Below are 12,099 nucleotides of genomic sequence, written 5' to 3'. Positions count from 1 at the left end.
GACAACGTTTCAGAAAAGGCATTGTAGCAAACCAAAAAAGAAATTTTAAGCGCAGCAGAGTAACCAGCTCACATACCTGTTAGCTCAGGTGAGTTTAAAAGGCTGCTGTTGATAACAAGGGCATTTGCTAAATAGATGGTGTGTGTGCAACAATATACTGAAAGGTCAATTATATTGTGCAGCTTATCTCACCACCTGTAGTTATTTAGGTGAAAGCTCCAAAATGCTTGTCTAATATGTCTGTTTATCCAAAAGGAAGTATAGAGGGAGAGCTAGATAGATAGCATTGCATTACATTACATTACATGGCAATGCAATGCACAGTTGCTGAAGTTGAACCAAAATGAGCTTGTCATCTGGCTTCTGCAACTTTTAACATGAAAAATCCAATGAGGAGAAGAAAAGCAAAGCCAAAGAGTCCATCCCAAAATCCGACAAACAAGCAAAATGAACAAAAAGCATTGAATTCAATTCTTTCTGATTTTAGAAACTGCATTAAAGAAGGGGTGCACCGGTCCTGGAGATACTGCAATACCAGGTCAATGCGTGGAGTGGACAGAGCAAGCTCTTTTTCCATCTCCCTGTTCTAAAAATCCATTTAATATATGGTCCCCAGATAGGGGACGTATCAGATATTAAACTGATAAGAACAGATACTACACTTGATCTTAGCCAAAAGGCCGAGAAGCGATAACCAGAATTGGTTTCCGACTACGGTGCCACCCAAGGATTCTGAAAAGTCCATTTGTGGAGATGGCCACCTGGACTCCCGTTAAGAAGACATGCTGTCAACCTCTAGATCCCTCACATGCCTGCACTTTTCGGCTTGCTGCTGCTGCAATCCACGCGTTTTAGATCTGCATAACTCCACCTCTTTTAGCACAGTACCCTCAACCCCCGGCTGTTCCCACCCGCCTCAACACCGTTGGAAGGGAGGAGAACCAATTAAGGCGGGGGGGGGGTGGAGCGAGCAGCTGTCTACCCTTAGCAGGAGGGTTGCTGATTAATTACCTCTCCTGCTGCTGCTGCTGCTGGCTGTCCAGCAGCAGACTGAAGGTGGCTGCTGCTGTGCGCAGGTATATAAAGGCTCAGAGCCTATTATGACACGCGCAGCCAGCGTTCCATTGCCACATTCCGTCTACTGCAGGCGGGATACCTGGATGGCTGAATGTCACTGAGAAGCTCACAGAGACCGCCATAAGCAACAGTTTAAAAGAATGCCACAGACTAATCAACCAAACTTTTTGGGTTGGTTTCTCTTTTATAGTCTGCAGGCATTAAATGAAAGAAGTCAGTGTTCCAGCAGAGGGAGACAACATTTCAGAAAAGGCATTGTAGCAAACCAAAAAAGAAATTTTAAGCGCAGCAGAGTAACCAGCTCACATACCTGTTAGCTCAGGTGAGTTTAAAAGGCTGCTGTTGATAACAAGGGCATTTGCTAAATAGATGGTGTGTGTGCAACAATATACTGAAAGGTCAATTATATTGTGCAGCTTATCTCACCACCTGTAGTTATTTAGGTGAAAGCTCCAAAATGCTTGCCTAATATGTCTGTTTATCCAAAAGGAAGTATAGAGGGAGAGCTAGATAGATAGCATTGCATTACATTACATTACATGGCAATGCAATGCACAGTTGCTGAAGTTGAACCAAAATGAGCTTGTCATCTGGCTTCTGCAACTTTTAACATGAAAAATCCAATGAGGAGAAGAAAAGCAAAGCCAAAGAGTCCATCCCAAAATCCGACAAACAAGCAAAATGAACAAAAAGCATTGAATTCAATTCTTTCTGATTTTAGAAACTGCATTAAAGAAGGGGTGCACCGGTCCTGGAGATACTGCAATACCAGGTCAATGCGTGGAGTGGACAGAGCAAGCTCTTTTTCCATCTCCCTGTTCTAAAAATCCATTTAATATATGGTCCCCAGATAGGGGACGTATCAGATATTAAACTGATAAGAACAGATACTACACTTGATCTTAGCCAAAAGGCCGAGAAGCGATAACCAGAATTGGTTTCCGACTACGGTGCCACCCAAGGATTCTGAAAAGTCCATTTGTGGAGATGGCCACCTGGACTCCCGTTAAGAAGACATGCTGTCAACCTCTAGATCCCTCACATGCCTGCACTTTTCGGCTTGCTGCTGCTGCAATCCACGCGTTTTAGATCTGCATAACTCCACCTCTTTTAGCACAGTACCCTCAACCCCCGGCTGTTCCCACCCGCCTCAACACCGTTGGAAGGGAGGAGAACCAATTAAGGCGGGGGGGGGTGGAACGAGCAGCTGTCTACCCTTAGCAGGAGGGTTGCTGATTAATTACCTCTCCTGCTGCTGCTGCTGCTGGCTGTCCAGCAGCAGACTGAAGGTGGCTGCTGCTGTGCGCAGGTATATAAAGGCTCAGAGCCTATTATGACACGCGCAGCCAGCGTTCCATTGCCACATTCCGTCTACTGCAGGCGGGATACCTGGATGGCTGAATGTCACTGAGAAGCTCACAGAGACCGCCATAAGCAACAGTTTAAAAGAATGCCACAGACTAATCAACCAAACTTTTTGGGTTGGTTTCTCTTTTATAGTCTGCAGGCATTAAATGAAAGAAGTCAGTGTTCCAGCAGAGGGAGACAACGTTTCAGAAAAGGCATTGTAGCAAACCAAAAAATAAATTTTAAGCGCAGCAGAGTAACCAGCTCACATACCTGTTAGCTCAGGTGAGTTTAAAAGGCTGCTGTTGATAACAAGGGCATTTGCTAAATAGATGGTGTGTGTGCAACAATATACTGAAAGGTCAATTATATTGTGCAGCTTATCTCACCACCTGTAGTTATTTAGGTGAAAGCTCCAAAATGCTTGCCTAATATGTCTGTTTATCCAAAAGGAAGTATAGAGGGAGAGCTAGATAGATAGCATTGCATTACATTACATTACATGGCAATGCAATGCACAGTTGCTGAAGTTGAACCAAAATGAGCTTGTCATCTGGCTTCTGCAACTTTTAACATGAAAAATCCAATGAGGAGAAGAAAAGCAAAGCCAAAGAGTCCATCCCAAAATCCGACAAACAAGCAAAATGAACAAAAAGCATTGAATTCAATTCTTTCTGATTTTAGAAACTGCATTAAAGAAGGGGTGCACCGGTCCTGGAGATACTGCAATACCAGGTCAATGCGTGGAGTGGACAGAGCAAGCTCTTTTTCCATCTCCCTGTTCTAAAAATCCATTTAATATATGGTCCCCAGATAGGGGACGTATCAGATATTAAACTGATAAGAACAGATACTACACTTGATCTTAGCCAAAAGGCCGAGAAGCGATAACCAGAATTGGTTTCCGACTACGGTGCCACCCAAGGATTCTGAAAAGTCCATTTGTGGAGATGGCCACCTGGACTCCCGTTAAGAAGACATGCTGTCAACCTCTAGATCCCTCACATGCCTGCACTTTTCGGCTTGCTGCTGCTGCAATCCACGCGTTTTAGATCTGCATAACTCCACCTCTTTTAGCACAGTACCCTCAACCCCCGGCTGTTCCCACCCGCCTCAACACCGTTGGAAGGGAGGAGAACCAATTAAGGCGGGGGGGGGGGGTGGAACGAGCAGCTGTCTACCCTTAGCAGGAGGGTTGCTGATTAATTACCTCTCCTGCTGCTGCTGCTGCTGGCTGTCCAGCAGCAGACTGAAGGTGGCTGCTGCTGTGCGCAGGTATATAAAGGCTCAGAGCCTATTATGACACGCGCAGCCAGCGTTCCATTGCCACATTCCGTCTACTGCAGGCGGGATACCTGGATGGCTGAATGTCACTGAGAAGCTCACAGAGACCGCCATAAGCAACAGTTTAAAAGAATGCCACAGACTAATCAACCAAACTTTTTGGGTTGGTTTCTCTTTTATAGTCTGCAGGCATTAAATGAAAGAAGTCAGTGTTCCAGCAGAGGGAGACAACGTTTCAGAAAAGGCATTGTAGCAAACCAAAAAAGAAATTTTAAGCGCAGCAGAGTAACCAGCTCACATACCTGTTAGCTCAGGTGAGTTTAAAAGGCTGCTGTTGATAACAAGGGCATTTGCTAAATAGATGGTGTGTGTGCAACAATATACTGAAAGGTCAATTATATTGTGCAGCTTATCTCACCACCTGTAGTTATTTAGGTGAAAGCTCCAAAATGCTTGCCTAATATGTCTGTTTATCCAAAAGGAAGTATAGAGGGAGAGCTAGATAGATAGCATTGCATTACATTACATTACATGGCAATGCAATGCACAGTTGCTGAAGTTGAACCAAAATGAGCTTGTCATCTGGCTTCTGCAACTTTTAACATGAAAAATCCAATGAGGAGAAGAAAAGCAAAGCCAAAGAGTCCATCCCAAAATCCGACAAACAAGCAAAATGAACAAAAAGCATTGAATTCAATTCTTTCTGATTTTAGAAACTGCATTAAAGAAGGGGTGCACCGGTCCTGGAGATACTGCAATACCAGGTCAATGCGTGGAGTGGACAGAGCAAGCTCTTTTTCCATCTCCCTGTTCTAAAAATCCATTTAATATATGGTCCCCAGATAGGGGACGTATCAGATATTAAACTGATAAGAACAGATTTTTTTTTTTTATCGAAAGCCCGAATTCGTGTACAAAACCCGAGTGCGCTTAAAAAAGTGACAAGTGCCACAAAAAAAGTGCACTAGGATGCTGGTCTTCTTGAAACCCTCTCCAAAAGGAGAAGGGTCCCCCAAACCATTCCCCGTCCCTCCGAGCCAGAAGGCCACAGCGAGGAACAGGGACAAATAGCCACCTCCAGCCGGAGCCAGAGGCGACCCAATCTTACCCCCAGCACCTGCCCGAGTTCTCACCCGAGCAAGGCACTGGGAGCCAAAGACTGTGCTACCCTCCCGGAAGAGGGGAGCCAACAACGCTCTCCTCCCGAAAGAGGAGAGCCAGGGGGGTTCAGGGGGGAGCGGAACCTGATGGCCACACACTCCCCCCCTAGACCTGCCAAGAGAGGAACCCGTAAGGGAACCGCATCCTGACAAAATCCTAGTAGGACGTGACACACGTGAATAAGTGGACACACAGTGACAAAGAAATTAAATAAATAGTGAAGGTTTCACAGTATAATACTGCCCGGACCTTCGACCGGGAATTGAAAAATTCCCCATCCTAAGGCCAGAAGGCCCGGAATAAGGGTGTGTGCGAAGAAAGAAAATTTGAAGTGCTTGTGCAAATGTGCCATAAACTCAAGTGGGGTTCCCAATCCCAGTGAGTTAAGGCACCCCAGGGTCACCACTCCTGGGGCACTTCACACTTCGGTCTTTCGATCTTCCCCGACCCAATGGCGTCGATCCTGGGGGGCCATGCTTTCCACCAGATGACTATATTAGCCACCTGGCGTACTAACAAGCGCCTAAACCCCAGTGTGCATAATGTATCAATCTACTAGGGCGGCCAACATCCAAAACCGCCTTTTCGAAAGATACTACACTTGATCTTAGCCAAAAGGCCGAGAAGCGATAACCAGAATTGGTTTCTGACTACGGTGCCACCCAAGGATTCTGAAAAGTCCATTTGTGGAGATGGCCACCTGGACTCCCGTTAAGAAGACATGCTGTCAACCTCTAGATCCCTCACATGCCTGCACTTTTCGGCTTGCTGCTGCTGCAATCCACGCGTTTTAGATCTGCATAACTCCACCTCTTTTAGCACAGTACCCTCAACCCCCGGCTGTTCCCACCCGCCTCAACACCGTTGGAAGGGAGGAGAACCAATTAAGGCGGGGGGGGGTGGAACGAGCAGCTGTCTACCCTTAGCAGGAGGGTTGCTGATTAATTACCTCTCCTGCTGCTGCTGCTGCTGGCTGTCCAGCAGCAGACTGAAGGTGGCTGCTGCTGTGCGCAGGTATATAAAGGCTCAGAGCCTATTATGACACGCGCAGCCAGCGTTCCATTGCCACATTCCGTCTACTGCAGGCGGGATACCTGGATGGCTGAATGTCACTGAGAAGCTCACAGAGACCGCCATAAGCAACAGTTTAAAAGAATGCCACAGACTAATCAACCAAACTTTTTGGGTTGGTTTCTCTTTTATAGTCTGCAGGCATTAAATGAAAGAAGTCAGTGTTCCAGCAGAGGGAGACAACGTTTCAGAAAAGGCATTGTAGCAAACCAAAAAATAAATTTTAAGTGCAGCAGAGTAACCAGCTCACATACCTGTTAGCTCAGGTGAGTTTAAAAGGCTGCTGTTGATAACAAGGGCATTTGCTAAATAGATGGTGTGTGTGCAACAATATACTGAAAGGTCAATTATATTGTGCAGCTTATCTCACCACCTGTAGTTATTTAGGTGAAAGCTCCAAAATGCTTGCCTAATATGTCTGTTTATCCAAAAGGAAGTATAGAGGGAGAGCTAGATAGATAGCATTGCATTACATTACATTACATGGCAATGCAATGCACAGTTGCTGAAGTTGAACCAAAATGAGCTTGTCATCTGGCTTCTGCAACTTTTAACATGAAAAATCCAATGAGGAGAAGAAAAGCAAAGCCAAAGAGTCCATCCCAAAATCCGACAAACAAGCAAAATGAACAAAAAGCATTGAATTCAATTCTTTCTGATTTTAGAAACTGCATTAAAGAAGGGGTGCACCGGTCCTGGAGATACTGCAATACCAGGTCAATGCGTGGAGTGGACAGAGCAAGCTCTTTTTCCATCTCCCTGTTCTAAAAATCCATTTAATATATGGTCCCCAGATAGGGGACGTATCAGATATTAAACTGATAAGAACAGATACTACACTTGATCTTAGCCAAAAGGCCGAGAAGCGATAACCAGAATTGGTTTCCGACTACGGTGCCACCCAAGGATTCTGAAAAGTCCATTTGTGGAGATGGCCACCTGGACTCCCGTTAAGAAGACATGCTGTCAACCTCTAGATCCCTCACATGCCTGCACTTTTCGGCTTGCTGCTGCTGCAATCCACGCGTTTTAGATCTGCATAACTCCACCTCTTTTAGCACAGTACCCTCAACCCCCGGCTGTTCCCACCCGCCTCAACACCGTTGGAAGGGAGGAGAACCAATTAAGGCGGGGGGGGGGGTGGAACGAGCAGCTGTCTACCCTTAGCAGGAGGGTTGCTGATTAATTACCTCTCCTGCTGCTGCTGCTGGCTGGCCAGCAGCAGACTGAAGGTGGCTGCTGCTGTGCGCAGGTATATAAAGGCTCAGAGCCTATTATGACACGCGCAGCCAGCGTTCCATTGCCACATTCCGTCTACTGCAGGCGGGATACCTGGATGGCTGAATGTCACTGAGAAGCTCACAGAGACCGCCATAAGCAACAGTTTAAAAGAATGCCACAGACTAATCAACCAAACTTTTTGGGTTGGTTTCTCTTTTATAGTCTGCAGGCATTAAATGAAAGAAGTCAGTGTTCCAGCAGAGGGAGACAACGTTTCAGAAAAGGCATTGTAGCAAACCAAAAAAGAAATTTTAAGCGCAGCAGAGTAACCAGCTCACATACCTGTTAGCTCAGGTGAGTTTAAAAGGCTGCTGTTGATAACAAGGGCATTTGCTAAATAGATGGTGTGTGTGCAACAATATACTGAAAGGTCAATTATATTGTGCAGCTTATCTCACCACCTGTAGTTATTTAGGTGAAAGCTCCAAAATGCTTGCCTAATATGTCTGTTTATCCAAAAGGAAGTATAGAGGGAAAGCTAGATAGATAGCATTGCATTACATTACATTACATGGCAATGCAATGCACAGTTGCTGAAGTTGAACCAAAATGAGCTTGTCATCTGGCTTCTGCAACTTTTAACATGAAAAATCCAATGAGGAGAAGAAAAGCAAAGCCAAAGAGTCCATCCCAAAATCCGACAAACAAGCAAAATGAACAAAAAGCATTGAATTCAATTCTTTCTGATTTTAGAAACTGCATTAAAGAAGGGGTGCACCGGTCCTGGAGATACTGCAATACCAGGTCAATGCGTGGAGTGGACAGAGCAAGCTCTTTTTCCATCTCCCTGTTCTAAAAATCCATTTAATATATGGTCCCCAGATAGGGAACGTATCAGATATTAAACTGATAAGAACAGATACTACACTTGATCTTAGCCAAAAGGCCGAGAAGCGATAACCAGAATTGGTTTCCGACTACGGTGCCACCCAAGGATTCTGAAAAGTCCATTTGTGGAGATGGCCACCTGGACTCCCGTTAAGAAGACATGCTGTCAACCTCTAGATCCCTCACATGCCTGCACTTTTCGGCTTGCTGCTGCTGCAATCCACGCGTTTTAGATCTGCATAACTCCACCTCTTTTAGCACAGTACCCTCAACCCCTGGCTGTTCCCACCCGCCTCAACACCGTTGGAAGGGAGGAGAACCAATTAAGGCGGGGGGGGGGGGGTGGAACGAGCAGCTGTCTACCCTTAGCAGGAGGGTTGCTGATTAATTACCTCTCCTGCTGCTGCTGCTGCTGGCTGTCCAGCAGCAGACTGAAGGTGGCTGCTGCTGTGCGCAGGTATATAAAGGCTCAGAGCCTATTATGACACGCGCAGCCAGCGTTCCATTGCCACATTCCGTCTACTGCAGGCGGGATACCTGGATGGCTGAATGTCACTGAGAAGCTCACAGAGACCGCCATAAGCAACAGTTTAAAAGAATACCACAGACTAATCAACCAAACTTTTTGGGTTGGTTTCTCTTTTATAGTCTGCAGGCATTAAATGAAAGAAGTCAGTGTTGCAGCAGAGGGAGACAACGTTTCAGAAAAGGCATTGTAGCAAACCAAAAAATAAATTTTAAGCGCAGCAGAGTAACCAGCTCACATACCTGTTAGCTCAGGTGAGTTTAAAAGGCTGCTGTTGATAACAAGGGCATTTGCTAAATAGATGGTGTGTGTGCAACAATATACTGAAAGGTCAATTATATTGTGCAGCTTATCTCACCACCTGTAGTTATTTAGGTGAAAGCTCCAAAATGCTTGCCTAATATGTCTGTTTATCCAAAAGGAAGTATAGAGGGAGAGCTAGATAGATAGCATTGCATTACATTACATTACATGGCAATGCAATGCACAGTTGCTGAAGTTGAACCAAAATGAGCTTGTCATCTGGCTTCTGCAACTTTTAACATGAAAAATCCAATGAGGAGAAGAAAAGCAAAGCCAAAGAGTCCATCCCAAAATCCGACAAACAAGCAAAATGAACAAAAAGCATTGAATTCAATTCTTTCTGATTTTAGAAACTGCATTAAAGAAGGGGTGCACCGGTCCTGGAGATACTGCAATACCAGGTCAATGCGTGGAGTGGACAGAGCAAGCTCTTTTTCCATCTCCCTGTTCTAAAAATCCATTTAATATATGGTCCCCAGATAGGGGACGTATCAGATATTAAACTGATAAGAACAGATACTACACTTGATCTTAGCCAAAAGGCCGAGAAGCGATAACCAGAATTGGTTTCCGACTACGGTGCCACCCAAGGATTCTGAAAAGTCCATTTGTGGAGATGGCCACCTGGACTCCCGTTAAGAAGACATGCTGTCAACCTCTAGATCCCTCACATGCCTGCACTTTTCGGCTTGCTGCTGCTGCAATCCACGCGTTTTAGATCTGCATAACTCCACCTCTTTTAGCACAGTACCCTCAACCCCCGGCTGTTCCCACCCGCCTCAACACCGTTGGAAGGGAGGAAAACCAATTAAGGCGGGGGGGGGGTGGAACGAGCAGCTGTCTACCCTTAGCAGGAGGGTTGCTGATTAATTACCTCTCCTGCTGCTGCTGCTGCTGGCTGTCCAGCAGCAGACTGAAGGTGGCTGCTGCTGTGCGCAGGTATATAAAGGCTCAGAGCCTATTATGACACGCGCAGCCAGCGTTCCATTGCCACATTCCGTCTACTGCAGGCGGGATACCTGGATGGCTGAATGTCACTGAGAAGCTCACAGAGACCGCCATAAGCAACAGTTTAAAAGAATGCCACAGACTAATCAACCAAACTTTTTGGGTTGGTTTCTCTTTTATAGTCTGCAGGCATTAAATGAAAGAAGTCAGTGTTCCAGCAGAGGGAGACAACGTTTCAGAAAAGGCATTGTAGCAAACCAAAAAAGAAATTTTAAGCGCAGCAGAGTAACCAGCTCACATACCTGTTAGCTCAGGTGAGTTTAAAAGGCTGCTGTTGATAACAAGGGCATTTGCTAAATAGATGGTGTGTGTGCAACAATATACTGAAAGGTCAATTATATTGTGCAGCTTATCTCACCACCTGTAGTTATTTAGGTGAAAGCTCCAAAATGCTTGCCTAATATGTCTGTTTATCCAAAAGGAAGTATAGAGGGAGAGCTAGATAGATAGCATTGCATTACATTACATTACATGGCAATGCAATGCACAGTTGCTGAAGTTGAACCAAAATGAGCTTGTCATCTGGCTTCTGCAACTTTTAACATGAAAAATCCAATGAGGAGAAGAAAAGCAAAGCCAAAGAGTCCATCCCAAAATTCGACAAACAAGCAAAATGAACAAAAAGCATTGAATTCAATTCTTTCTGATTTTAGAAACTGCATTAAAGAAGGGGTGCACCGGTCCTGGAGATACTGCAATACCAGGTCAATGCGTGGAGTGGACAGAGCAAGCTCTTTTTCCATCTCCCTGTTCTAAAAATCCATTTAATATATGGTCCCCAGATAGGGGACGTATCAGATATTAAACTGATAAGAACAGATACTACACTTGATCTTAGCCAAAAGGCCGAGAAGCGATAACCAGAATTGGTTTCCGACTACGGTGCCACCCAAGGATTCTGAAAAGTCCATTTGTGGAGATGGCCACCTGGACTCCCGTTAAGAAGACATGCTGTCAACCTCTAGATCCCTCACATGCCTGCACTTTTCGGCTTGCTGCTGCTGCAATCCACGCGTTTTAGATCTGCATAACTCCACCTCTTTTAGCACAGTACCCTCAACCCCCGGCTGTTCCCACCCGCCTCAACACCGTTGGAAGGGAGGAGAACCAATTAAGGCGGGGGGGGGGTGGAACGAGCAGCTGTCTACCCTTAGCAGGAGGGTTGCTGATTAATTACCTCTCCTGCTGCTGCTGCTGCTGGCTGTCCAGCAGCAGACTGAAGGTGGCTGCTGCTGTGCGCAGGTATATAAAGGCTCAGAGCCTATTATGACACGCGCAGCCAGCGTTCCATTGCCACATTCCGTCTACTGCAGGCGGGATACCTGGATGGCTGAATGTCACTGAGAAGCTCACAGAGACCGCCATAAGCAACAGTTTAAAAGAATGCCACAGACTAATCAACCAAACTTTTTGGGTTGGTTTCTCTTTTATAGTCTGCAGGCATTAAATGAAAGAAGTCAGTGTTCCAGCAGAGGGAGACAACGTTTCAGAAAAGGCATTGTAGCAAACCAAAAAAGAAATTTTAAGCGCAGCAGAGTAACCAGCTCACATACCTGTTAGCTCAGGTGAGTTTAAAAGGCTGCTGTTGATAACAAGGGCATTTGCTAAATAGATGGTGTGTGTGCAACAATATACTGAAAGGTTAATTATATTGTGCAGCTTATCTCACCACCTGTAGTTATTTAGGTGAAAGCTCCAAAATGCTTGCCTAATATGTCTGTTTATCCAAAAGGAAGTATAGAGGGAGAGCTAGATAGATAGCATTGCATTACATTACATTACATGGCAATGCAATGCACAGTTGCTGAAGTTGAACCAAAATGAGCTTGTCATCTGGCTTCTGCAACTTTTAACATGAAAAATCCAATGAGGAGAAGAAAAGCAAAGCCAAAGAGTCCATCCCAAAATCCGACAAACAAGCAAAATGAACAAAAAGCATTGAATTCAATTCTTTCTGATTTTAGAAACTGCATTAAAGAAGGGGTGCACCGGTCCTGGAGATACTGCAATACCAGGTCAATGCGTGGAGTGGACAGAGCAAGCTCTTTTTCCATCTCCCTGTTCTAAAAATCCATTTAATATATGGTCCCCAGATAGGGGACGTATCAGATATTAAACTGATAAGAACAGATACTACACTTGATCTTAGCCAAAAGGCCGAGAAGCGATAACCAGAATTGGTTTCCGACTACGGTGCCACCCAAGGATTCTGA

At 45.3% G+C, this 12,099-nt stretch overlaps 9 non-coding genes and 1 pseudogene across 9 annotated transcripts; all 10 read right to left on the bottom strand.

Annotated features, from left to right (window-relative positions):
- Positions 1 to 501: 501 nt before the first annotated feature.
- On the bottom strand, positions 502 to 692 carry LOC141232899 (U2 spliceosomal RNA). Its single transcript, XR_012299072.1, has one exon. It is a non-coding gene; the product is annotated as a U2 spliceosomal RNA (small nuclear RNA).
- Positions 693 to 1,812: 1,120 nt separating this feature from the next.
- On the bottom strand, positions 1,813 to 2,003 carry LOC141232898 (U2 spliceosomal RNA). The gene has a single exon (XR_012299071.1). It is a non-coding gene; the product is annotated as a U2 spliceosomal RNA (small nuclear RNA).
- A 1,119-nt stretch (positions 2,004 to 3,122) lies between these two features.
- On the bottom strand, positions 3,123 to 3,313 carry LOC141232897 (U2 spliceosomal RNA). The gene has a single exon (XR_012299070.1). It is a non-coding gene; the product is annotated as a U2 spliceosomal RNA (small nuclear RNA).
- A 1,122-nt stretch (positions 3,314 to 4,435) lies between these two features.
- On the bottom strand, positions 4,436 to 4,619 carry LOC141232502 (U2 spliceosomal RNA). The gene has a single exon (XR_012298749.1). It is a non-coding gene; the product is annotated as a U2 spliceosomal RNA (small nuclear RNA).
- Positions 4,620 to 5,408: 789 nt separating this feature from the next.
- Positions 5,409 to 5,500, bottom strand: LOC141232605 (U2 spliceosomal RNA; annotated as a pseudogene).
- A 1,119-nt stretch (positions 5,501 to 6,619) lies between these two features.
- LOC141232896 (U2 spliceosomal RNA) lies at positions 6,620 to 6,810 on the bottom strand. The gene has a single exon (XR_012299069.1). It is a non-coding gene; the product is annotated as a U2 spliceosomal RNA (small nuclear RNA).
- A 1,118-nt stretch (positions 6,811 to 7,928) lies between these two features.
- LOC141233100 (U2 spliceosomal RNA) lies at positions 7,929 to 8,119 on the bottom strand. Its single transcript, XR_012299264.1, has one exon. It is a non-coding gene; the product is annotated as a U2 spliceosomal RNA (small nuclear RNA).
- Positions 8,120 to 9,242: 1,123 nt separating this feature from the next.
- On the bottom strand, positions 9,243 to 9,433 carry LOC141232895 (U2 spliceosomal RNA). The gene has a single exon (XR_012299068.1). It is a non-coding gene; the product is annotated as a U2 spliceosomal RNA (small nuclear RNA).
- Positions 9,434 to 10,553: 1,120 nt separating this feature from the next.
- LOC141232894 (U2 spliceosomal RNA) lies at positions 10,554 to 10,744 on the bottom strand. The gene has a single exon (XR_012299067.1). It is a non-coding gene; the product is annotated as a U2 spliceosomal RNA (small nuclear RNA).
- A 1,120-nt stretch (positions 10,745 to 11,864) lies between these two features.
- Positions 11,865 to 12,055, bottom strand: LOC141232892 (U2 spliceosomal RNA). Its single transcript, XR_012299065.1, has one exon. It is a non-coding gene; the product is annotated as a U2 spliceosomal RNA (small nuclear RNA).
- Positions 12,056 to 12,099: the final 44 nt, after the last annotated feature.

The sequence above is a fragment of the Phyllobates terribilis genome, unplaced genomic scaffold, assembly GCF_046119375.1.
Source record: "Phyllobates terribilis strain yellow unplaced genomic scaffold, ASM4611937v1 Scaffold_540__1_contigs__length_1147954, whole genome shotgun sequence".
Classification (NCBI taxonomy): domain Eukaryota; kingdom Metazoa; phylum Chordata; class Amphibia; order Anura; family Dendrobatidae; genus Phyllobates; species Phyllobates terribilis.
Note: the sequence above shows the minus strand (reverse complement) of the source record. Positions and strands in the feature narration are given on the sequence as shown.